This window comes from Giraffa tippelskirchi, chromosome 6 (assembly GCF_054371585.1).
Source record: "Giraffa tippelskirchi isolate mGirTip1 chromosome 6, T2T-mGirTip1v1.2.pri, whole genome shotgun sequence".
Taxonomy (NCBI): Eukaryota; Metazoa; Chordata; class Mammalia; order Artiodactyla; family Giraffidae; genus Giraffa; species Giraffa tippelskirchi.
This window is the reverse complement of record NC_137280.1, coordinates 54541020-54565069: the sequence shown is the minus strand read 5'-3', so window position 1 is coordinate 54565069 and position 24050 is coordinate 54541020. Positions and strand designations below refer to the sequence as shown.

Sequence of the window (24050 nt, the reverse complement as noted above, 5' to 3'; positions counted from 1 at the left end):
TGTTCCTTGTGGCATTTGCAGGGATGAATTCAAGATCATCTATGGTTAAGCCTCAGCTAAACTGATTTGTTCCCTGGGAAGTGTGTCAACCTTCTGGACAGTGTCTCCATTCAGCACTTGGGTACCCCATGCTTGCTGTCTGTCTATGGTTCCTCGATGGACTGTTTCCATTTCTGAATGATTGCTCTCCAAAAAGAAATTAAAAGGAAAGTGGATGAGACTTAAACTTTCTTTAGAAGGGAAAATGTATTAGGATCCCTCGATTTCATTTCATTCCTGGGGTACCAGGTGACTCTTGAAGTAAAATCCCAATTTTCTCTGGTCTTGGTGAAGTCAGTATAAGCAGAAGTGTTTTGACCTTGACGTTAACATAAACATTGCTGTTTTTCTCCACGTCAGTCCTTGTGTTCATTCTTAGGCCCCTACAGGATCCTCTTTTGGTCTATCTTGTGGCCTGACTGGAACCACTTCTGGGGATTTTCCAGGACCAATAGTCCCCAAATACGGTACCTGAAGGCTAGGCGTTGGCAGAGGTTGTGTGTCATCCTTGCTTTCTGTGAGCAGGAGGGTAGAGCTGGAGGAGTCTTGTGTCCATATTTTTGATGCCGATCCAGAAGCAAGATGAGTCATACACTGAAATAAACCCAATTGACTGATAGTTTGGACCCGCTGCTGGTCGTGTAAGAACCTCTGGGCTGTAGAACCGCTGCTCCGTCCAGGACCAGCCACTTGGCTTGAGATCTTTTGGAGGCTGGGCTGCGTGCAAAGGAGAGAACTCCTTGCTGAGTAACTCATGCTTGTTCTTTGTCTAATTGCACTTCCTGGTTCAACCAAATGTAAACAGATGAGAAGAACCTGAGCCAGAAAGGGCATTAGGACTGTGACTTGGGTAATAAACTACCCCAGGGTCCTAATGGACTCATTCCTGGATAGACATGGGATTGAGACTAGGGCGAGAAAAGCTGAATGAGTGAGTGATGATGTGTCGTCATTTAAAATATGTCTCACTGTGTTTATGCAAACGGTAGACCAGATGTTAGATAGAGCCCCTCTTTGACTGTTTCTTTCAAGTTTTTAAGAGAACAATGTGAGCTTATGGGGAACAATGAAAATTATTTGTTTTTGGCTCTGCTGGGTTTTATTGCTGCACGGGCTTTTCTGTCTAGTTTCAACTACTCTCTAGTTGCAGTGCGTGAGCTTCTCATTTCGGTGGCTTCTCTTGTTGCGGCTCCCAGGCTCTAGAGCACAGGCTCAGTTGAAGTACATGAGCCTAGCTGCGCTGCAGCATGTGGGATCTTTTCGGCCCAGGGATCGAACCCTTGTCTCCTGCACTGTCAGGTGGATTCTTTACCACTGAGCCACTAGGAAAGCTTCCCAATGAAATTGACTTAGGCTCCTGTATGCCAGACCTGTGGGGTAAAATCGAAAAACATGAACTAAACCCAAATAAGAGAAGAATAATGAATTGAGTTACAGTTGACGCTTGAACAACTTGGGTTTGAATTGCATGTGTCCACTTATACCTGGATTTCTTTCATTAATAAATACTACAGTACTACGATCTGCCTTGGTTGAATCTGCGGATGTGGTAAACCAGGGCTGACTGTAGAGGTGTCCATGGATTTTCCTCTCCAAGGCGACAGCACCCTTAGCCCTACCCTGTTCAAGGGTCAACTATGCTTCTGATGTTTTTGACTGCCAATGTTTCATGAAAAGAACTGGTTGGTAATTTTCTGCTGTTCTAAGTTTTACCTTTAAGGTCAGGAGAAAAGTTATTTCCTAGGAAGCTGGTCTTCACTGTAAGTTCTTTCTTTTTTTGTGTTGATAGTATGATTTGAATTCACTGGGTTTATTGAGACTTTATCATTTATAAGTGATGATTAGTTTATTGTTTGTTTATATAGAACTTAAGCTATTTTGTTGTTTATGTAGATCTTGAGGTTTGAAACTTGAAGTGGCTCTGCTTTTCATAAACATTCATTCTCTGAGCATTGATTATAACTATAAGGTAGAAGGACTCTTGAACTAAAGGAAAATGATAGTGATAGTTTTATAGTAGATAAATCTGAGATAAGTATACATGAATTAATATTTTTCATAAAATATGCCCCAAAGCTAATACTTAGCAAATACTACCATTTTCTTTATGGTTAGAGTATAACCAAATCCAGGACTAAATAACTTTCCATCTGGGGCCAAGTGGAACAAAGTAAAGTTCATAGAATGAAATAAAAAGTTCACAGGTTTCTAGAACAAAAATTAAAGTTCATAGAAGACAAATTGTGATAGGAAAGTCAATTTTTCTGTGCCAGCAAATTTTTAATAGTGGGCTCCATTTATTAATCAGTGCTTTTTTTTTTTTTTCCATGCTGAGCTTTTTTTTTTTTCTGATTTGAGTTCAGGTATGGGGTTAGATTGGTGTTGGATAAATTCCAGTGTCCACTCTTGCATAAGAGCATGAAATTGTAATGCAATATGAGATGGTTTTTGTAGCAGTTAGCCAGCAGGACATCTGAAATTAAATCATCTATGGCCTGCTTTGGCTTCTCTGATAGCTCAGTTGGTAAAGAATCCACCTGCAGTGCAGGAGACCTGGGTTCGATACCTGGGTCAGGAAGATCCGCTGGAGAAGGGAAAGGCTACCCACTCCAGTATTCTAGCCTGGAGAATTCCATGGACTGTATAGTCCAAGGGGTCGCAAAGAGTTGGATATGACTGATCAAGTTTCACTTTGGGCTTCTCTGATAGCTCAGTTGGTACAGAATCTGCCTGCAATGCAGGAGACCCCGGTTCGATTCCTGGGTTGGGAAGATCTGCTGAAGAAGGGATAGGCTACCCACTCCAGTATTCTTGGGCTTCCCTTGTGGCTCAACTGGTTAAGAATCCCCCTGCAGTGCGGGAGACCTGGGTTCTATCCCTGGGTTGGGAAGATCTCCTGGAGAAGGGAATGGCTACCCACTCCAGTATTCTGCCCTGGAGAATTCCATGAGCAGAATTCTATACAGTCCATGGGGTCACAAAGAGTTGGACACAACTGAGCGGCTTTCACTTTCACATAGCCCATCTGGGCTTCCCCAGTGGTTCAGCAATAAAGAATCCACCTGCAATGCAGGAGATACGGATTTGATCCCTGGGTTGAGAAGATCCCTGGAGGAAGGCATGGCAACCCACTCCAGTATACTTGCATGGAGAATCCTATGGACAGAGAAGTCTGTCATTGCTAGGGTTGCATAGAGTCAGACATGACTGAGCAACTGAATACAACACAACAACACACATAGCATGTCTATTGCTATGATTTCAGTTCTGACGTGGAGTTCAGTATCTGATAAAAGGATCCCAACCCCATTGGATTGTAAAGTCTTTTTCAGAGCAGATGAAGTCAAAAGCATAGGGTTTTTCTAGTGGTTCTCAGCCCTGGGCACCAGTTAGGAGGGTGGTGTGTCTCCTGGGTTTAGAGGGCCTGGGCCCCCAGTCTCCCCCCACACACTCCAGAAGCTTGAGGGTGGGGCAGGACACCCCACCTGCTGGGAGAGCCTCAGCCTCCAACACAGCAAGTCCTGGTTGTGTTGTGAGGTGTGTGGGTACACAGAGCTCCTCCTGCTTCCGAGCATCTCCCTTGCACTAGGGGACCACTCCCCTCTCCCCAGGACTCCAAGGTTTGAGGGTCGCTCGTGACCTCTACAGAGCAAGGCTCTGTCAAAGCGACCCATGAGTGAGAAAGGAAGTCCATGTAGGAGCCAGGAAGTAGCCTAGTGCCGTTGTAGCTCGTTCAGAAGTTTGGTTTTTTTTTTAACATCCAGATTGACCTAAGTCTGAGAGATGGGGTGCTTGTTCAGGCAGAGGGCCACTGTGGTGAGATTTACCCTGTGAGCTCTGGGCGAATTACCGCATCTCCAAGCTGCTCTTTCACCATCTGTTAGAATTTCTCATCAGGATTGCTTGGAAGAGTATGTGAAAATGGTTTGTTAAGAAAAGGAAAGAAAAGAAAGGAACCCCATTCAAACTCCAGCCTGAGGTGCTAGCCCTCTCGTTCAGGGGGAAGGAGCAGACTTCTGGGAAACCAGTACCCTGCCTGAAAGCTGTTACCCTTTTCTGGCATCATTCATGTTGGTTCCATGAGCCATTAGGGTCCATTAAAAAAAAAAAACATTGACAATCACAGCATGCTGACGAAGGCGAGTGTGTGGGGAGACTGGAGTGGAAATGGTCCAGCCACTGCAGGAAGCCCTTCATTTTTTTCTTATAAAATTCCACATACAAATGCCTCACAGGCAAGCCTTTCTACTTCTGGGTATTTATGCAACAGGGATGAAGACGTATGTCCACAAAAAAGTGTGTACAGTGATGTATATAGCATCTCTTTTCATAATATGTACATAAAACAAAAAACCCTGTACATAAAACAAATATTCATTATCAGAAGAGCGACTCAATAAAGCTGGATGATGTATTCATAAAATGGGACTACTCAAGCCAAAAAAAAAAGACACTGCTCCAACAATGACTGGTTGAATCTCCAAAACATCATATTAAGTGAAGGGTTGATAGACAGAAAGAAATACATACTGTCTGATCTTGTTTCTCAGAAGGTCACGAACAGTGGTCATGGGGAGGAGGTGACTTAGAAGTGGACCCAAGGGGGCTGAGGTTCTGTCCACACAGAACATGGCTGTTTTGCATCTTGCTTTGAAAGCTGGGATTGTGGGTGGAGACATTATCAAAAAAACGATCTCACAGAGCATTTAAGATCTGTGCATTTTGCTCTATACAATTTGCGGGGGTAGGGGGGTAAATAAGTACAATTTGTTTTTCTTCTTCTTTTTTTTATTGTGGTATACCTAACACAACATTTACTGTCTTAACCATTTAAATCTTTTTTTTAGTTAAAACATTTCTGGCCACACGGCTTGACTTGCAGGGTCTTACTTAGTTCCCTGACCAGGGCTGGAACCTGTTCCCTTGGCAGTAAAAGCTCAGAGTCCTAACCACCAGAAACCATGTGCGAACCACCAGGGACATCCCTCTTAACCATTGTTAAGTGTCTTGTGGCATTAAAAACATTCACTGTCCTGCAACCCTCATCACCATCCGTCTCCAGGAGACTCTCTATATTTTGCCTCAGTAAGAAAAGCACACTAAAAATGCTGTCCTGTGGTGAGGTCAGTTCAGCTGTAACCGAGGTGTTGGCCTCATACGTCCGGACACGCAGGACCATCTGCTTCCTGCTGCGGCTCCCAAGCATGGTGGACACTGTTCTGCTGGACACCTGTGCCCTCCACATCAGCATGGACTTGCCTACTTCTCCACTGACTGAGAGCTCCCAAGGGTTGAGATAGTCCTGCTCGTCACCCTCCCCCTTCATCCACGTGAGGAAGGCTACAATGAATGTGTGCTGAACGTCTAGTGGTCCTCGTGTCAGCACGCAGCCTGGTACCTTTCCAAGGCTTTCTCAGAGAAAACAGTGCTGCATCTGTTAAGTGGTTCAAGAAACCATGTGCGAATTTAGAGTCTTGAACTGGGGAGCCTTTTGCACGATTTCCTGGAACCACTGCTTCTGGTTAGCTTGTGCGTTCATGTCTCTTGTTCCTTCTTATTGGAGTCAACTCTCAGGCTCTCCCATCCGACACGGGGCCTTCAGCACTTCCCTTTCTCCTTGTCCTGCGGTTTCCTGGCCCGCCTTCGGGTTGCCTATCTACCCAGCCCAGAGGGTCTGGACCACTGCAAATATGCCATTCCTCTAGCAGCTCAGAAAAGTCCAAACTAAGACCTCGTGTTTTTCTTCTTCAGAAACTCCAACAATTGCCATGAATCAGAAGGATTATAAAATAAGAGGAGGGGTCTTTGCATGCTGCAGTGGGGACGACCTGGCCGCCTTGCTTCTCAGCTGAGTCACAGATGGTCTCCTGCAGGCCCTTCTTCCTCTCTAGAGCCCCAAAGCCAGAAATAGAGTTGTGTGTGATAAGGGCTCCCATTCCTGGACAGCTGAACAGTTTGTACCATTTCAAAGCTGCATAATCCTGTTCAGACACAGTTTTCAATATGTGTTCAGCATTTCCGTCCATGGTCTCAATTGCATGCATTTTCTTCACAAGAAAATGCGACCCGCTTACACAGAAACGTGTCTTGCTTAAGGCTGAAGAGTTCTTGCTTTCAACCTACCTTGTAATTTTCATTGTGTCTTTTCCTAGCATTCATAGCAACACCTTGGACTTTTAGCTTCCCACTACATTTTTTAAATTACCACTTTAAAATACAGTGAAACGCTCGAATAACACACTGCCCCATCTATCACCTGGTGGGACTAAGACAGAGCTCCTGGTGGCTCTGAACTTGGAAGGTGGGCGATAGCACCATGCAACAGGCAGGAACGTGCATTCACTGTTTGAGAGGGAAAAGTCTGAGTTGAGGCAGAAAAGGTTGTTTGGGGATATCAACATAATATTATGAAAGTTGGACACACCGCAGTGAAGACTGCTTACAATGTAAGGAAATCTCGTTTTACAGACGGGAAACTCATGCATTCATTCATCAGCATATGTCTTAGTGGTTTAGTTTAGTTGCTGAGTTGTGTCTGACTCTTTGTGATCCCATGGACTGTAGCCAGCCAGGCTCCTCTGTCCATGGTATTTCCCAGGCAAGAATACTGCAGTGGGTTGCCATTTCCTACTGCAGGGGATCTCCCGAACCCAGGTGTTGAACCAAAGTCTCTCGTGTCTTGCATTGGCAGGCAGGTTCTTTACCACTGGCACCATCTGGGAAGCCCTAGAGAGGGTTGCCAGATTTAACAAATACAAAATGCCCAGGTTACACTTGAATTTCAGGTATGCAATGAATGAATTTTTTATTTTGGGACACACTTATACTAAACAATGATTGGCTGTTCATGAAATGCCAGTGTTGCTGGGTGTCCTGCATTTTCTCTGGCAGTGGGAAACTGTGGGGTTGGAGCCGGGAGGTCAGACTGAGGATGGGCAGTGGATGTCCATGGGGAGGATTTGCTGATGAGCTGGATCTGGGGAGTGAGACAGAGGAGTACAGGATGACTTCTGGGTCTCCAACCCCAGCACCTGGGAGGCCCTTTACTGAGCTGGAGAAGATGGGGTGGGAAGCATGTGTGTTGTGATGCTGACGAGCCTTGTTTAAGGGCACGTAAACGGGAAGACATGGACATTTCGTGAATTGTCCCCCACTTGTCCGTATAGGTCCGCTCCTCCAACTATCTCCCCTTCCTCCTCCCTCATCCCCCATCTTGTTGTGTTCTCTGCTCCAAAGGAATAGAGAAAAGCAGTTCAGGACACAGGTGACTGGGACAAGCTATTTTCTAAATAAACATTTAGATCCCCTAGAGAAGGGAATGGCAACCCACTCCAGTATTCTTGCCTGGAGAGTCCCGTGGACGGAGGAGCCTGGCGGGCTTTGTCCTTGGGGACACAAAGAGTCAGACATGACTGAGCGACTAACACTTGCACACTTTCAAGCTGCTACTAAGGGAAATGGTGGGGAAAAAAGAAAATGTGCTTCCTAGGAACTGGGCTACAGAATATTTCTATTAATAGTTCATTGGGTAACATTTCTGTGTGCCTCTTTTGCAATGTGTCTTTAAGGATCCATCAATAGGCATAATGAAACAGGACAAACAGGACAGTTTTTGGAATGAAGTGGTTATGTGGACAGCCAAGGACAGGCAAAATAAACTGGATGCAGGAGTGTCTTAGTCGCAGCTTTTATAAAATGCAACATCACAATTACACCAAACATTGTAATTATAATATCAAATGTTACAATTGGGCTTCACAGGTGGCTCAGTGGTAAAGAATCCACCTGTCAGTGCAGGAGAGATGGGTTTGATTCCTGGATTGGGAGGGTCCCTCGGAGGAAGAAATGTCAGTCCACTCCAGCATTCTTGCCGGGACAGTCGAGCCTGGTGGGCTACAGTCCATGGGGTCACAAAAGAGTCGGGCTCAACTTGGCAACTAAATAAACATTACGACTAACTGCATGGCTACACTGAAGTATTTTCTGAAATTTTAGCCTGAATGAGAATTTTAGCCTTCTCATTTCTATGTTTATAAAGAAAAAACAAGTGTATACAAGCACATTTGTGATATTGCATTTCCTGATTAGAAAGATACATCTCTTTTAAAAAAAATTGGACTACAAATATTAAGATTTCTTTTAAAGTGGTCTTTGTAAAAAGTTCATTCTCCTTGACTTTATTCTTATGTAAGGTGAAGCCACTTGATTAAATAAATATTTTTATTACAGAGGGTTTGGACGTAAAATGGCCTCTTATCCAGACAGAATGTTTTGCAAAAGTCAAAACTGGACATATGCCATGACTTTGTCTTTTTCTTTACCCCTTCTATGTAAATCTTTTAGTACAACAATTTTACCAGAAATTCCATATGAACAGTCAATAAGGCTTGTTACTGTTGCTCTATTTCCAAAGTTGCTTAGCTTCCAGTGGGGGACAGAATGTCGCCTAAGTCAGACCAGGAGAATCACCTTTAATGTTTGTTATGAATGCTCACTTGCTTCACATGGATTTGAATTGAGGGGTCTGCCTAGGGCAGGGTCCAAGAATCTGTATTTTTAACAAATACGTCAGCCATTTTCATGGGCTGGCAAATCTGGAAAACACTGGCTTGAGTGAAAGCATTAAAATATAGTCATTGAGGACTTCCCTGGTGGCTCAGTGGTAAAGAATCCACCTGTCAATGCAGGAGACAAGAGTTCCATCCTTGGTCCGGGAAGATCTCACATGCTTCAGGTTAACCTAACCCATGCACAACTAACTACTGAGTCCACGCCTAGAGCCCGTGCTCCTCAACAAGAGAAGCCACCACGATGAGAAGCCCAGGCACCGTAACAAAGAGTCGCCCCTGCTCGCCACAACTAGAGAAAGCCCTCACGCAGCAGCAGAGACCCAGCACAGTTAATACATAAATAAATAATTTAAAAAATAAAACACAGTTGTTGAATTCCAACTATCTTGAAGGTGTGAGTGAAAGAGCCTTTTGAGAGATTGGAGGAGAAATAACAGCACATAAGTGGTCTCATTAGTTACACAGTTCACCAGAGTTTGTTGAATGTCTGCTGATGGGCTTGGCAGCATCCTGGACACTGACGGTGCTGCATGGACAAGACATGAGCCAGGAGGGACGGTCAGTTCTGCCTGGTAGCTCCGGAGAGCTTTGCACACAGGACGAGGCATTTGAAATGGTTCATTTGAAACCAGAAGGAGGAGGTTGCTTATGGGCTGGTGGGGTGGGGGTGGGGGGTTGTTATTCCAGGAAGGAGCAGGTGTGATGGTTAGAGGAGAATGGGGCCCTCAGGTGTGGGGTTCCCATGGAGCTGGTCCTTAGGGTGCATGGAGTGAGGTGAGCGGCTTGTGGAACCAGGAATGTAGGGTGCTGTGAAGCGAGAGTCTTGCCAAGCTCTGTCGTGTAAGGAACGAGGAAACAGCAGAGAGCTGTAGTTGTTTTTGGAAAGATAACTGGAAGAGCACCATGCGGCATGGCGTATGGGCTGGGGGTGGGGGTAGAGGGAAAACAGGAGGGCTGAAAGCCAGGGTGGAGAGTTTTAAACTCAGCTCTGGTGGGATTGCGAGTCCCAAGGTAAGTCAGGGGGTCCAGGCCCGACTTCCGAGAGGCATAGAGAGCACAGTGTGTCCCTGGGAGGCCAGCCCTCTGCTCCCTAGAAGCGTCTGAAGTATTAACATGAAACCTGCTGGGATGACCCCATACCTCAGGAAGCGAATGTTCCCTTCAAGTGAGAGTAGAGAAGAAAAAGCCAGAATGTTCCAGTCTCCATGTGTGAGAGGCTTCAGTCCCTTGGGTCTCAGGGCGGGAAGGGCCCTGCAGGTGGGTTGGCACAACCAGCATCCTTGACTGGGCGCTGCTTGGACCAGCTGAGGCGCCCAGGCACCAGCCCAAGCCCTGGGGTGTCTTCCAGATTCTGCAGGGAACCCACACATCTGCGTCTCCGTGTGACCTGTGTTCCTCTTCCCTCCTCCCCACCCACCTCACTTTCCCCTCCAGACGTGAGAAAACACCATCTCAGAACAAAAGCTGGTAGATTCACCTACTTGGTGAAGGGAGAAAGACCAAGGAAAATGCTGCGTGTTTTTTTTTTTCACTCCCCGACCTTGTTCATTGTGTTTGTAATGTGGGTTTAAAACAAATGTGGAGAAGGTGACAGTGGGTTGGTGTCAGGGGATCCTGGGCTGCCAGACTAGGATGGGGCTTCAACCCTCTGTTGCCCGAGGTTTCCCCTGCTTAGAGTTAGGATGAATGAATGACATCCATGTAGACGGGGAGTGCAGATGGGTGTGTGTGTGCTCTCAGTCGATAAGTTGTGTCCTACTCTTTGCAACTCCATGAACTATAGCCTGCCTGCCAGGCTCCTCTGTCCGTGGGATTTCCCAGGCAAGAATACTGGAGTGGGTTGCCATTCATTCCCTTCTCCAGAGGATTTTCCCAACCCAGGGATTGAACCTGTGTCTCCTGCACTGGTAGATGGATTCTTTACCTCTGTGCCACCTGGGAAGCCAGATGGGTTTGTTAATTAAATGTAAAAGATCCATTTTATGATAACACACATTAACCCGGGGTTGATGACTGAGGCTGTGCTTCGTCTTGAAGCCTCATCTGTTATCTGCTCTTCCCTTTGAAAGTTGCCTTCTCATTTCAGTTTCCATTGCGATGCATTGCAGTGGTCCAAGATCTCTGAATTCTAGAACTGGTTGCTCTCTGCTTTCCACTGCAGCCCTTACTGTCCTTTGTTCGATCTTCTATGATTTTGTTCTGCAGTTCTGGACATGGGGTGGTTAGAAACACCAACCCCCTGCCCTCTACCCCCAAAGAACCAGCCCCTCTCGGGGTGGAACCAGCAGTCTGAGTCTGAGAGAACCTCCAGCAATTCTTACACCTGCGGTAAGGTCCAGAACCACTGATTCACTAGCGCGGTCTCCTTGTTTTACCGACAAGACAGTGATGCCTCAGGTCCAGCTGGGAACTGGTGTTTGTAACCCATTTCCCAGGAGATGCTGAAGTTGCTGGTCTAGATGACTTCTTAAGTCTTCCCAGCTCAGAAATGTTGACTCTGTTGTCTGTAAAGTGTCGGTGGGGGGGTTGGGGGGGTGGGGGGACTTGTCACGTTTCTTAAGTAGATGTTTCTATCTGCCAATTTCTGCCCTCAGAGGTGTATTCTGCAATCATTCCTGCCTTCTCCTGCCCTCTGCCAAGCTTACCCCTGTGGTCCGGTTTTTCTATTCCAACAGCTCACCCCACCTGCTAAGAAACCCTCTACCTGTCAGCATCCAAGGGCCGTCTTACCCAGCCACAGAGGGCAGCCGTTCTGGGTGGGTGATGGGGCACGGTGGTCCTCAGTTGCACTGCATGCTCTCAGGTGTGGACTCTCGGGGTTTGGGGGGCAAGTGGTACTGACCTGAGAGCAAGCAAGTCAACTTGGGCTCCAAGGCTTACTGTCTCTCTCACCTTAGAGGAGTTACTTTACCTACCAAAGCCTCAAATTTCTCATCTTTTAAATGGAGATAATATTATAGTATCTGAAAGACTGTCCTAAGTATTGAATGAAGCAATCCATGTAAAGAACTTGACACAGTACCAAGTACACAGTAAGAGTTCCATAGATATTGGCTTTGAAACCAGTAAATTGGAACTGATGAGGTTGTGTTTCCCATGGTGTGCTGTTTTCTTATTTAAAAATAGTGCTTTTCACTCTACTCAGTGTTGTGTGGCAGCCTGGATGGGACAGGGGTTCAGGTGAGTTCAGCTGGTTCAGGGAAGAATGTGAAAGTCACTCAGTCATGTCCGACTCTTAGTGACGCATGGACTATACAGTCCATGGAATTCTCCAGGTCAGAATACTGGAGTTGGTAGCCTTTCCCTTCTTTAGGGTATCTTCCCAACTCAGGAATCGAACCCAGGTCTCCCACATTGCAGGCGGATTCTTTACCAGCTGAGCCACCAGGGAAGCCCAGGGAAGAATGTATACGTGTATATATATGACTAAATCCCTTCACTGTTCACCTGAATCTATCATAACACTATTAATCGGCTATTTGTTGTTCAGTCACTAAGTTGTGTCCAACTTTTTGCGACCCTGTGAACTGCAGCACACCAGGCTTCCCTGTCCTTCTCTGTCTCCCAGAGTATGTCCATTGAATCAGTAACGCCATCCGACCATCTCGTCCTCTGTCGTCCCCTTCTCCTCCTGCCTTCAATCTTTCCTAGCATTTCGGTCTTTTCCAATGAGTCAGCTCTTCACATCAGGTGGCCAAAGTATTGGAGCTTCAGCTTCAGCATCAGTCCTGCCAATGAATATTCAGGGCTATACTCCAATATAAAATAAAAAGTTAAAAAATAATAAAAAATATAAATAGTGCTTTTCAGGCTAAATTTTGTGCTTCTCCTGGACTTTGTCAGATTACTAGGGGTGATTTTGAAAGGTTTATGCCTTATTTGCAGACCTGACACCAGTCTGGGAGGGTGTGTGCAGGGTACAGATCCCAGAGCAGTGGAGATGGTTCCACGGGAACAGGGGTTCTAGGTGAGTGTCCTGCCCTTGATGCTGATTCCTGAGCACCAGATGTGAAGGAAGGTGTAAACCCCTCATCAGGTCCTGCATGTCATGATGCCCCACCCCTGAGGGACAAACTCACACTGACCTAGAGATGTGGGGATGGTAACACTGTGTGTGTGTGTGTGTGTGTGTGTGTGTGTGTGTGTGTGCACGTGCTGTGCTTAGTCGTTCAGTTGTGTCTGACTCTTTGCAACCCCACGGACTGTAGCCCCCCAGGATCCTCTGTCCATAGGGATTCTCCAAACAAGAATACTGGAGTCAGTTGCTATGCCCTCCTCCAGGGGATCTTTCCAACTCAGGGATCCAACTCAGGTTTCCTGCATTGCCAACAGACTATTTACTGTCTGAGCCCCCAAGGGAAGCCCATGTGTGTGTGTATACAGACAGAAAAATAAAAGACCAGGTTTCTGTTCATTTGGAATGATGACGGGCTTCCCCGATGACTCAGTGGTAAAGAACCCACCTGTCAATGCAGGAAATGCAGGTTTGATCCCTGGGTGGGAAAGCTCCCCTGGAGGAGGAAATGACACCCCACTCCAGTATTCTTGCCGGGATAATCCCATGGAGAGAGGAGCCTGGTAGGCTACAGTTCATGGGGTCGCAAAGGGGCAGACATGACTGAAGCGACTGAGCACGCTGAGATCAGCAAGAGTCATTCTTTTGCAGTTGCTCTCCAAACATTTTTACACACTGGATACGCTAATGATATTGTGTCAAACTTGTAAAGTTGAGAGAGTGGAGGAGGGGGAGCTGGTGACATGAACTGAAGAAAGAAGGGAAGAAAAGAGTGCTCCTTGAGGGGAGGCCCATGTCTGGAAGGTGTCTGCAGCTCCTGTGTCTCTTACGGTAGATTCAACAGTGACAGTGACCCCAGGTGCATAGAATTTGAGCTGGAAAAGATGGACATTTTGTTTGACCCATGAGTACTGTGAATGAGGAGACAGTGGATGTCTAGACCAGGTAAAGGAATAGTGCATCCGGGAGCCTCAGTGGTAGGCGCTATACTCAGTTCCCCTCAGATTCCCTGAATGGAATTTGTCAGCTACGGCTCCACAAATAAGATGAGTCTAAACTAGATAACCTGTGGCACTAGTAGTTCTTTGGGTTCCCATGGAAACCTGCTCTGGCCACAGCATAAGCAGAAAGGAGGAAATATTGGAAGGAAGCTGAGGTCTTACACAAAACTACCCTGAGCGGAAGGAAGGGCTGAGTAAGCGCGTCTGTGGTGCTCGGGACAGGGGCATCTCGAGACCTCCCACTTCAGATGCTGGGCAGCCCAGCCCTCTGATCCACATGTGGGACTCAGTAGTTCTGTTCCCTTCCGTGGGGTCCTCGCCGTGAACATGTTCTCACCCAGACCTTGCTCACCGGCTGTCCCATCCCTCACCTCCTGTTACCCTGCTTTTTCTGCATCACACTGACCACCACCTGAAAGTCTTAGAGTTGGAGACTCCCCTGGCAGTCCAGTAGTTAAGATTCCGCCTTCCAATGCCTGGGGTTCGGGTTCCATCCCGGGTGGGATCAGTAAGATCCCTCATGCCTTGGGGCCAAAAAACCAAAACATGAAACAGAAGCAATATTGTAACAAGTTCAATAAAGACTGCAAAAATGGTATGCATCCAGAAAATCTTTTAAAAAAAGGAATGATTAAAAAGTTTTGGAGTTACTTGTTCACCTGTGGAGATTTAAAAATACTGATGCCCAGACCTGACCCTCCGAGATCCTGATTGAAGTGGTCTGGTGTAGAACCGGAGCTTGGGTGTTTTCCCTAAAAGCCCCATGATATTCAATGCCTAGCTCAGGTTAAGAATCAAGGTCTAATTGGGCCTTACACATCCACTGCTGTGTGTAAAATAAATAGCAAGAACCTGCTGTACAGCACAGGGAACTCCACTCAGTGCTCTGTGGTGACATAGTGAGGATATATGCGTACGTATGGCTGAGTCACTTTGCTGTACAACAGAAACTAACACAACATTGTAAAGCAACTAAACTCCAATAATAATAATAATAATAATAAAAGAATTGTGGCCTAATAAACACATTGATAAACCAAACACAGGGTGTACTGCTGTCACCAGCACAGCTGAAACTATGTTTAAAAGAATTGAGTGACACTTATGGTTGATGAGGGGAAGGGGTAGTTAGGGAGTTTGGGATGGACATGTACAGACTAGTATATTTAAAATGGGTAACCAACAGGGACCTACCGTACACCACAGGGAACTCTGCTCAGTGTTATGTGGCAGCGTGGATGGGAGGGGAGTTTGGGGGAGAACGGATACATTATATGTATGGCTGAGTCCCTTCGCTGTCCACTTGAGTCTATCACAGTATTGTTAATCAGCTATACTCCAATACGAAATAAAAAGTTTCTTTTAAAAAAAAGAATTGAGTGACACATGTAGAAAGGATTCTTTGGGAAGAATCAGGCAGTTGTGAGTAAGCACACATAAGTGATGTTGACAAGAGCCCTCCCAAAGTAGGTGCCCCGGGGGTAGGGTGCAGTGGCCGCGGTTTCCCAGTAAGTCCACGGAGGATGGGGGAAGTAAATGACTTCCCAAGGTCGACCAGTAGCTCAACAGTCATACATTCAGCCTGCGTCTACACTTCTCTGATCCTGAGTGACGCCCTCTTCTCCGTGGTTCCCTCTTGGGGCCACATGGGGGCTGTGGGTGAGGCCCCCTACTCCCTTGCCTGGAGGTTAAAACCAGGGGAGCTGATGGCACAAGGAAAGATTGTTGAAGGTTTGGCTGTGTTACTAAGGGAGGGAACATTTTTAACAAAAACCATAGGCGAGAAGGAGAACCTCAATTACCGCAAGAAAAGCAGAAGTCTCTGGGCGTTCAGGGCTAATGAACGGAAATGTGAGGGAGCTAAGTGTGAGAGTCTGAACCTAAAAGCAGTTCGGTTAAAAGCAGAGAAAGAAATAGAGGCAGGGAGAAAAGAAAGAGTGGGTTTTATCTCTTCAGGGAAATGAGATGTAATTCAGTGGTTGCATTTTTAGCGTTTTGGTGAGAGGGGCAAACAGAAATATGAATGATCTGTTAATGTTGTACTTTTCATCCAAATAGTGTCATGAAAGAGTCTTCCCTGGGGAGAACAGAAAGCCCCCCTGTGTCGGGGTGGTTTGGAAACTGATTGATTTTTACTGGGAGGGATGGACCACGGGACTGCGGGTTCTTACAGGAAAAAAATCTGTAATCCTTTTGGGTTTAACCATTAGGCAAATTGAGCTTCCTGGTTTCAGAAAGAGAAAACAGACCCAAAAGAGAAAAACCCAGGCCCGTGGGAACAAGAAACTTCCTCCTCCTGGGGCTGCTTGAAAGGCCTGCTGTGCCTGTCTGAATCTCTAGCTCACTGTGAGGCTGGCTGGAGGGCTTCCTGGAGGTGGAGGGGTGATGGACAGAGATCGCTGCGTTGCAGGAGGAACTCAGAACATGGTGGCTGAGGCTGCAGGCTTGGGCCTTGGGGTCTGAAGCACCTAAGCTGCCTTTTCATTCGATGTAAACCTGGGGAGTGAAGGAACAGGGGACTGAATTGTGTCCCCACTGTTTGCCCTTTAGTCCTCTGGGTCCTTCAGCCAACCACACCTGGAGGCCAAAAATAGAATTCTTCAGGCTTTTACTCTCTTGGTGACAAAATCAGAGAAGAGACCCAAAGCCAGTTGAAAAAGAAAGATCTGTAAGTACAGAGCTCATTTGTCTGCCAGATGGGTGAGTGGGGGCTGTAAGACAGTGAGAGGCTTGAGCAGTTCAGTGAGGGGAGCCCCGTGTGAGTGGGGAGGGTTCTGTAATCTGGCCCACTTCCATCTCAGGAAAAGGAGCAAAAGTCCGGGATGGTGCTGAAGGTGGGGTGCCTTAGAGGCCCGTCTGCGATGCTGTGCAAACTGTAACACTTTAGTTGGTGAAACCAATGCTTGTAAAGGCTCCCTAGTGATTTTTATTTAGCAGTTTTGTTTGTGCCAAAGGTCCCATGAGCCTTTCTTCTCTATAATCTGGCTCTCCCTGTTTGAGGGGCATGGGGAGAGAAAATGGGAAGTAATGCATTGTTCACTGTTTTGAGGCAGAGGGGTTAACATGTGCTCTTGTATTTAATCCTCACAATAACTCTTGAAGGAGTAGTGTTATCTGCGTGGTACAGATGAGTAGGATGAAGTTCAATTAAGTAACTGGCTGACGTTTGTATGGCTCTTAATAAATACAGGAGTCAGGTTGGACCCAGATTTCCTCATCCTAAAGCCCTTGGCACCTTCATTTGGGAGAAATGACTGAGTCGAGATTTCAGCCCAGATTGTTTGAATGGTCACAGACTGAGTGAATAGGTGGCTGCCATGGTCTAGATTTGTCTGAAACTAAAACGATTTGGGGAACTAACATTTGTTGATCATCTATTATAAACCAGATAGGCTAATGAAAATAATGGGATGTACCTACAGAATTGCTTCTGACCGCAAACTACTGTATCAGTTCAGTTCAGTCACTCAGTTGTGTTTGACTCTTTGCGACCCTATGGACTGCAGCATGCCAGGCCTCCCAGTCCATCACCAACTCCCGGAGTTGACTCAAACTCACGTCTATTGAGTTGGTGATGCCATCCAACCATCTCATCCTCTGTTGTCCCCTTCTCCTCCCACCTTCAATCTTTCCCAGCATAGTCCATGGGATTTCTAAGTTCAACTTCAATTCAACGGAGGTGTTTTGCTGTGTCATGGTGACCAGGTCAGGAGACTGTGTGTCTCAGTGGTGGAAACAGGGTGGTGTACAAGGAGGCTGATCAGATAGTATGTCAAGGAGTTTACAGTCTCCATGGAGGAGAGAGACGCAAACACATTAACAGTAGCTGATGCAGGAGTTACAGACTCACATTAAACAGGACTGTTGGCGGTGTCCTGGGGCCTGTGGCTACATCCCAAATTGATTATGGAGAGAAGTGGTCAGGGAGAGAAGGATGTAGGCAAGACTCGGTCTGAATTAGGCTTTGGAGAATCAGTGGGATTGGCCTACATGGGGAGGCAGAATGGCACTACCATGTCAATAAATGCAAGTTTCTGTCCTTGTCACACTGAGTGGCAAGACAGACTGGTCCCAGGCTGTGAGGAGCTGTGTGGGGCAAGCTGAACACTTGCAGTTTTCTCCTGTTGACAGTACTAGAGATGTTGGTAGCAGAATTTGAGATGATGGTATAGTAGTAATCATGGTGTCTTAACACTTCCTAAGCATTTATTCTACTGTGTCCTCCGTGCCATGATGAATATGTATGAGCATTTCCAAGTGCCAAGCTTTGTTCTCCAGACTGGCAGTCCAACGGGGTACAGACCTGACAAAAATACCTACTCACACGGGGCTTGCAGATCACCAAGGAGGGACAAGACAGATGCTAAAATAGATCCTGTAAGCTAAATTAGTGTGATCATGCCATGGAGAAATGTGAATACAGAGCGGTGGGCAGGGAGGGGATGAATGAGAGCACATCTCAGTTTTGAAGCTTGCCTCTGAGTAAAGGTAGAATTCAGTCATTTCATCAGGTGAAGAGTAGAAGGTGGGTCTGATGGATCCTGAATGTAAATGTAAAGATGAGATGATAATTCACAAATTTGAGCCCAGAGTCAGGAAAAGCCTGATGCTACAGAGACTGGCCGGGAGGCACCCACACTACCCAGAATAGTCACATCGAAAATGGACCTTTTAGTCATAAATACCATGTAAGGTTTAGTAGGGGGCATCCCCAATGACTCAGTGGGTAAAGAATCCGCCTGCAATAAGACCCAGAGGAGACGCGGGTTCAATCTCTGGGTCGAGAAGATTCCCTGGAGAAGGAAATGGCAACCCACTCCAGTATTCTAGCCTGGAGAATCCCATGGACAAAGGTGTCTGGCAGGCGCCGAGAGTGACGTCACAAAGAGTGGGCCACGACTGAGCGACTGAGCGTGCACACAGGGTTTGGTAGAGAAAGAAGACTGATGTAGGGGAAAACCATCAGAATGATGCTATTGGCCTTGTCCGTGCCTTTCCCTAAGCCTAGAAACCCAGCGAGGTTACACAGAAAGTGACAAGGGCCCAAGGGAGAATAAAATGGGACTGCAGAGATGACAGAGGTTTTGATCCTGGGTGACGAGGATGGTGGGGAAAATGAGAAATTTGCCCTACGAATAATGGAAATTCAATAGAATAGCCATCATGCTGTTTAATTGATTTAGAATTTTCTAGAAGTGACCAGGGGGCATCTAATCCAGCATCAGTACTCCCTGAGAATCAGTGGTTTCTGCTTAGAGCACAGTGGGCAGCCTGGAAGGTGACGGGGGAGGTTTCCAGCGCCAGCACACCAGCCCCCTCCCCCGACGTGCACCTGCCGGGGGCTCCACCCTCCACCCTCTTTCAGCCTGCCTGCTTCAGCTGACAGCACCCACCTGCTGTATCTTCCCCCTCCTGCTGCTGCTCACTGTGTAAAGTTACAGATTCACAGATCCCCAACCCCCTCGGTTCACAACCCCCTGAGGGTCTCAGTAAGTTTTTCACAGCAATCCTAGAGCAGAAGCACCAGAGTCCCATTCCCTAGGGAGTCAGGTCCAAACCACTTCATCTGCATTTGTTATCACAACTCAGTACCATTTAAAAAAATAATAATGGTGCTAGCGGTAAAGAACCCACCTGCCAATGCAAGAGACATAAGAGATGCAGGTTTGATCCCTGGGTCAGGAAGATCCCCTGGAGAAAGGCGTGGCAACCCACTCCAGTATTCTTGCCTAGAGAATCCCATGGGCAGAGTAACCTGGTGGGCTACAGTCCATGGGGTCACAAAGAGTCACGACTGAGTGACTAACAGCCAATTAACAATGTCGTGATAGTTTCAGGTGGACAGCAAAGGGACTCAGCCATACATATATGTGTATCCAGTCTCCCCAACTCCCCTCCCCATCCAGGCTGCCACATGACATTGAGCAGAGTTCCTGTACTATACAGGTCCTGGTTGGTTATCCATTTTAATAAAAAGATCATACTTCTATGAAAGTAAAGCAGTGTCTCTTGTCATAGACATTTTGGCAGTGGAGAGGGAGAAAAATAAAAACTGACCATAGAAGTGTGAAAGTGTTTTTATTTTAATTTTGATTTAAACAAAAATTTTTCTAAAGTTTATTTTATTGTGTTAATAATAACCAAGTGTTTTCAACTTGTAGTTTTAAAACCCATCACATATAATTACGTTGTACTGATTCTCTCCCCCTCCCGTTCTGATTTCATTTGATTTGAATAGTCCTTTCTGGACTTGTTCCTATGTATGTCATCATAACGTGGATTCAGTTTTAATCTTGCTTTGTTAAACTGTTACATTATAAGCATTGTTTTATTCAGTCACAGAATTCTTTTAGCCATTCTTAAAAATGGATGCTGGTCACTTTCAAGGAGATGCTGTTGTTTTCCAGTTGCTCAGTTGTGTCCTACTCTTTGCGACCCCATGGACTGCAGCACACAGCCTTCCCTGTCCTTCACCATCTCCCAGAGTTTGCTCAGACTCATGTCCATTGAGTCAGTGATGCCATCCAACCATCTCATCCTCTGTCATCCCCTTCTCCTCCTGCCTTCAGTCTTCCCCAGCATCAGAGTCTTTTCAAATGAGTCCATTCTTTGCATCAGGTGGCCAAAGTATTGGAGTTTCAGCTTCAGCATCAGTTCTTCCAATGACTCTTCAAGACTGATTTCCTTTAGGATGGACTGGTTGGATCTCCTTGCAGTCCAAGGGACTCTCAAGAGTCTTCTCCAGCACTACAGTTTAAAAGCATCAATTCTTTGGCACTTAGGCTTCCTTATGGTCCAGCTCACATCATTCAAGGAGTACTTGTGCATAATTTAAAAACCAAAACAACTGAAACACTTTGAAACATCAGATGCTCACCCCTCCTTCCTAGCATCCACCATCCAGTTTTACTCACCAGATCCAACCACTTTCTTATCCTCAATTCCAATAGCTCTACACCATGGTGGAGTCTCTTGAATGCTACCATATAGTTTAGGTATCTGCTACCATCCTATTTTTACTTAATCAATTTACTGAACTATTGGTTGACAGCAGTGGTTCTTCAGGATTGCTAATTTCTGATAAAAGTCCTGTTCATTATGCAAATATGTGTGTGTACTCAGGCCTGCCTCATCTGATGGTCTCTGTCTTTCTGTCTTTCTGTCTAATTTAGTTGTATCTTTTGTTGATTGTAGATGGCTACAGGCGTATCGTTAGGAACATGACTTTAATAAACATTAATAAACTTCTACCTCTTATCAGTTATTTTTCCAAGCTAACATTGTAGAAGTTTGGGGATTCAGTTAAGAGGATTTAACAAAATTCTATTGTATTTTTCATAATGATGATTAAGGCAGAGCAGCCTGCCCTTGATCATTGCAATCTTTGCAAAGACTATTGGGTGCTAGGAAGGGACATGCTAGTAGCTGTGGACAACTTTTCTCAGCAGAAATATTTTAAGGTAATACAGTCGTTTCAAAATTGAGGATACATTTTTCTGAAATATCAACTCAGTAGTATGTGGCTCCATGCCCATTCTGTCACAAATTTTAATCTATTAAATTTTTAAAGAATTAATACTTTAATACTTTTAATACTTTAAAGAATTAATACTTTTTCGGGGTAGCTTCAGGTTTCCAGAAACATTGGGTGGAAAGTACAGAGGGTTTTCCATGTGGTACTCATTGCCTTCTCGGTTTCCCCTAATTATTAACATCTTGCGTAGTGTGGTGCATTTATTACAATGGATGAGCCAGTATTAATATTAATACATTGTGATGAATGCAGATCCACCATTTTCATTGGGTTCACTCTTGGGACTGTACCTTTTGTGGGTCTGACAAATGTGTAATGACATGTGTCTACTATTATGGTGTTGTACAAAATAGCTCAGTACACACAAAATCCCCTGTGTTCCACCCATTCATTCCTTCCTCTCTCTGAACCACTGGCAACCACTGACCTTTTAACTGTTTCCATAGTTTTGCCTCTTCCAGAATGTCATAGCGTTGGAATTATACATTATATAGTTTTTTCATACTGGCTCTTTTTCATTTAGCAATATGCATCCAAGTATCCTCCATGCCTTTTTATGACTTGATAGCTCATTTCCTTTTGTTGATAAATAATGTTTTGTTGTCTGGTTGGACCACAGTGTGTTCCTCCAGTTACCCACTGAAGGATATCTTAGTAGTGTCCAAGTTTGGGCAGTTATAAGTAAAGCTGTTATAAACATCCATATGCATGTTTTGGTGTGAACTTAAGTTTTCAGTTCATTTGGGTAAATAGCAGGTAGTAGAATTACTGAATCAGGTACTAAGAGTATATTTAGTTTTGTAAGAAATTGCCCAACTGTTTTCTGAAGCGGCTGCACCATTTTTTATTCTCCAGTGGTGAATGAAAGTTCCTCTCCTTCTGCCTTTTGTCCAGACTTGGGTGGTGTCAGTGTTTTGGATGTTTGCTACTCTTGTAGGTGCATGGTGGTAGCTCATTGTTTTAATCCACATCTCCCTCATGACATATGATGTGGACCATCTTTCACAGGCTTAGTGGCCATCTTTCTGCCTTCTTTGGTGAGGTGTCTGTTCAGATCTCACACTCATTTTTTGATTGGGTTGTTTGTTTTTGTATTATTGACTTTTAAGAATTCTTGTGTATTTTTTTAGACACCAGTCCTTAATTTGTGTTTTGAAAAGATCTCCCAGCTCATGCTTGTCTTTTAATTTTCTTTTGCAGAGCAGAAGTTTTTAACTTGAATAAAGTCCAACTTTATCAATTTTTTTCTTCTATGGCTCATGCTTTTGGTTTTTTTATTTAAAAAGTCATCGCCAAACTCAATGTCACCTGGATTTTCTCCTATGTCATCTTCCAGGGGGGTTATAGCTTTACATTTTACACTTAGTTCTGTTATGCATTTTGAGTTAATTTTTATAGAAGATATAAGATCTGGATCTAGATTAATTTTTTCCTTTTGCATTTGGGTCTCCAGTTTTTATAGCACTACTTATTGAAAAGACTGTCATTTCTCCATTGAATTGCCTTTGCTCCTTTGTAAAAGACAAATTGACAATTTCTGGGCTGTCTATTCTGTTTACTATACTTTTATTTTTTTAATTTTTTATGCTATTCGAAATGATATTTCCACTATAATCTATACAGTTTTATACATATAGTACTACAGTTTTTAGGTTGTTTGTTGTAGTGTTTATTATGTTTTTACAGTATAGGTGTTTGGGTTTTTTGCTGTTGTTGTTACCTTCAGTGGAAATAGAATCTATTAGTAGCTACTCTCGGAGAAGGCAATGGCACCCCACTCGAGTCCTCTTGCCTGGAAAATCCCATGGACGGAGGAGCCTGGTAGGCTGCAGTCCATGGGGTCGCTGAGAGTTGGACACTTCTGAGTGACTTCACTTTCTCTTTTCACTTTCATGCATTGGAGAAGGAAATTGCAACCCACTCCAGTGTTCTTGCCTGGAGAATCCCAGGGACGGGGGAGCCTGGTGGGCTTCCGTCTATGGGGTCGCACAGAGTCGGCCACAACTGAAGCGACTTAGCAGCAGCAGCAGCAGTAGCTACTCTTGGCTTGACTTCTTGGAGCCTTAGTTTCTTCATAAGAGGGAGTGGGTAGAATAGATCGTTCTTGACAGAAAACGAGATGGTTGGATGGCATCACCGACTTGATGGAGACGAGTTTGAGCAAACTCTGGGAGTTGGTGAAGGACAGGGAAGGCTGGCGTGCTACAGTCCATGGGATCACAAAGAGTTGGACGTGATTGAACAACAACTGTTCTAGTTTTATCTCATGAGACTAGTTTGTATTGTATTTAAGTGTGGAGCCAGGGTGGAGATTTTGTCATAGAAAGTTTCTGGGTCTAGTCCAACAAACACCAGGTCTGTGAGTGTGTTTGTGAGTCTGTATCTGTGTGTGTAAGCAGAGTGGCAGACATCTGTTGGACAGAATTTTTGGCTATGAATGTCCTTTACATTTTATAAAGGAATAGTAGACCTGCCTTTCTCTGATGAGTGACAAAGCATATTGTTCTGTCCCAGTCTGTAACAGAACGTATCAATACGTAAGCTCATTACCAGTAATTGAAACATCAGATTTCTTGCCATGGGGGGACATTTGGAAATGTCTGGAGACATTTTTGTTGTTCTATCTGGCCATGGGGAGTGGGCGGGAGTGTTACTGATATCTCGTGGGTAGAAGCCAAAGATGCTGCTAATGACCTTATAGTGCACTGGACAGACCCTACAACATATAATTTTTTCGTTCAGAATGTCAATAGTACTGAGGCTGAGAAAGCCTGTTGCAGAGATGCAGACTTATTTATATCTGTGGGCATGTGATCCTCTTGCTTTAGCCTCAAGAAAACCTAAATTCTGGAGATTTTTTGGTCTGCCCCTAACAATTGTGCAGACCACTT

The 24050-nt window shown here is 45.2% G+C and overlaps 1 protein-coding gene across 8 annotated transcripts in view; it reads left to right on the top strand.

The window, feature by feature from the left end:
* LYN (LYN proto-oncogene, Src family tyrosine kinase) overlaps positions 1-24050 on the top strand; it is a 108192-nt gene that overhangs the window by 19377 nt on the left and 64765 nt on the right. For 4 of the 8 annotated variants that reach the window (XM_081504972.1, XM_081504967.1, XM_081504969.1 and 1 more), the window contains exon 1: positions 15969-16293. The exons of the other annotated variants lie outside the window; for them this stretch is intronic. The gene's annotated coding sequence lies outside the window, so the exon portion shown is untranslated. Of the gene's footprint in view, positions 1-15968; positions 16294-24050 lie in introns of those variants that run through there. 8 annotated transcript variants of the gene reach the window in all.